The sequence below is a fragment of the Arachis stenosperma genome, chromosome 10 (assembly GCF_014773155.1).
Source record: "Arachis stenosperma cultivar V10309 chromosome 10, arast.V10309.gnm1.PFL2, whole genome shotgun sequence".
Taxonomy (NCBI): Eukaryota; Viridiplantae; Streptophyta; class Magnoliopsida; order Fabales; family Fabaceae; genus Arachis; species Arachis stenosperma.
Window position 1 is genome coordinate 21,217,725 of NC_080386.1, and position 2,684 is coordinate 21,220,408.

Genomic DNA, 2,684 nt, shown 5'->3' on the forward strand with positions numbered 1-2,684 from the left:
ACCCACTTGGTGTGTGTTTGGGCTGAGCATTGAAGCTTCTATGTGTAGAGACTTTTCTCGGAGTTAAACGCCAGCTTTCGTGCCAGTTTGGGCGTTTAACTCCCATTTTTGTGCCAGTTCCGGCGTTTAACGCCGGGCAGTTTTGAGCTGATTTGGAACGCCGGTTTGGGCCATCAAATCTCGGGCAAAGTATGGACTATTATACATTGCTGGAAAGCCCAGGATGTCTACTTTCCAACACAATTAAGAGCGCGGCAATTGGGCTTCTATAGCTCCATAAAATCTACTTCGAGTGCAGGGAGGTCATAATCCAACAGCATCTACAGTCCTTTTCAGCCTCTGAATCAGATTTTTGCTCAGGTCCCTCAATTTCAGCCAGAAAATACCTGAAATCACAGAAAAACACACAAACTCATAGTAAAGTCCAGAAAAGTGAATTTTAACTAAAAACTAATAAAAATATAATAAAAACTAACTAAAACAAACTAAAAACATACTAAAAACAATGCCAAAAAGCATATAAATTATCCGCTCATCACAACACCAAACTTAAATTGTTGCTTGTCCCCAAGCAACTAAAAATCAAATAAGATAAAAAGAAGAAAATATGCAATGAATTCCAAAAACATCTATGAATATCAGTATCAATTAGATGAGCAGGGCTTTTAGCTTTTCGCCTCTGAATAGTTTTGGCATCTCACTCTATCCTTTGAAATTCAGAATGATTGGCTTCTATAGGAACTCAGAATCCAGATAGTATTATTGATTCTCCTAGTTAAGTATGATGATTCTTGAACACAGCTTCTTTATGAGTCTTGGCCGTGGCCCAAAGCACTCTGTCTTCCAGTATTACCACCAGATACATACATGCCACAGACACATAATTGGGTGAACCTTTTCAGATTGCGACTCAGCTTTGCTAGAGTCCCCAATTAGAGCTGTCCAGGGTTCTTAAGCACACTCTTTTTGCCTTGGATCACAACTTCAATTTTTTTTTTGTTTTCTCTTTTCTCTCTTTTTTTTGTATTCACTGCTTTTTCTTGCTTCAAGAATCATTTTTATGATTTTTCAGATCCTCAGTAACATGTCTCCTTTTTCATCATTCTTTCAAGAGCTAACATTCATGAACAACAAATTCAAAAGACATATGCACTGTTCAAGCATACATTTAGAAATCAAAAGTATTGCCACCACATCAAAATAATTAATCTGTTATAAAATTCAGAATTCATGCAATTCTTCTCTTTTTTCAATTAAGAACATTTTTTTATTTAAGAAAGGTGATGGATTCATAGGACATTCATAACTTTAAGGCATAGACACTAAGACACTAATGATCATAAGACACAAACATAGATAAACATAAGCATGAAAATTCGAAAAACAAGAAAATAAAGAACAAGGAAATTAAAGAATGGGTCCACCTTAGTGATGACGGCTTGTTCTTCCTCTTGAAGATCTTATGGAGTGTTTGAGCTCCTCAATGTCTCTTCCTTGCCTTTGTTGTTCCTCTCTCATGATTCTTTGATCTTCTCTGATTTCATGGAGGAGGATAGAATGTTCTTGGTGCTCCACCCTTAGTTGTCCCATGTTGGAACTCAATTCTCCTAGTGAGGTGTTGATTTGCTCCCAATAGTTTTGTGGAGGAAAGTGCATCCCGTGAGGTATCTCAGGGATTTCATGATGAGTGGGATCTCTTGTTTGCTCATGTCTATGAGTGAGATCTCTTGTTTGCTCCCTCCTTTTCTTAGTGGTATCCATGAGGATTTGGTTCAACTTTTGATCAAAGTTGACCCTTTTTGAGTTTGAAAGGGACCTCGGGGATCACCTTCTTTATGGCCACAACTTCATAGAAGTGGTCTTGATGCACCCTTGAGATGAATCTCTCCATCTCCCATGACTCGGAGATGGAAGCTTTTGCCTTCCCTTTCCTCTTTATAGAGGTTTCCCCTTTCCTCTTTCTAGAGGTTTCTCCGGCCTTAGGTGCCATAAATGGTTATGGAAAAACAAAAAGCAATGCTTTTACCACACCAAACTTAGAAGGTTTGCTCGTCCTCGAACAAAAGAAGAAAGAAGAGAGTAGAAGAAGAAGAAATAGAGGAGATGGAGGTGGCTTTGTGGTTCGGCCAAGGGGAGAGAAGTAGTGTTTAGGTTGTGTGAAAATGAGGTGGTGAAGATGGGTTTATATAGGAGTGGAGAGGGGTGTATGGTTCAGCCATTATGGGTGGGTTTGGGAGGGAAAGTGGTTTGAATTTGAATGGTGAAGTAGGTGGGTGATGAGCGGATAATTTGTACGCATTTTGGCATTGTTTTTAGTATGTTTTAGTTAGTTTTTATTATATTTTTATTAGTTTTTAGTTAAAATTCACTTTTCTGGACTTTACTATGAGTTTGTGTCTTTTTCTGTGATTTCAGGTATTTTCTGGCTGAAATTGAAGAACTTGAGCAAAAATCTGATTCAGAGACTGAAAAGGACTGCAGATGCTGTTGGATTCTGACCTCTCTGCACACGAAGTGGATTTTCTGGAGCTACAGAAGCCCAATTGGCGCGCTCTCAACGGCGTTGGAAAGTAGACATCCTGGGCTTTCCATCAATGTATAATAGTCCATACTTTACCCGAGATTTGATGGCCCAAACCGGCGTTCCAAATCAGCTCAAAACTGCCCGGCGTTTAACGCCGGAA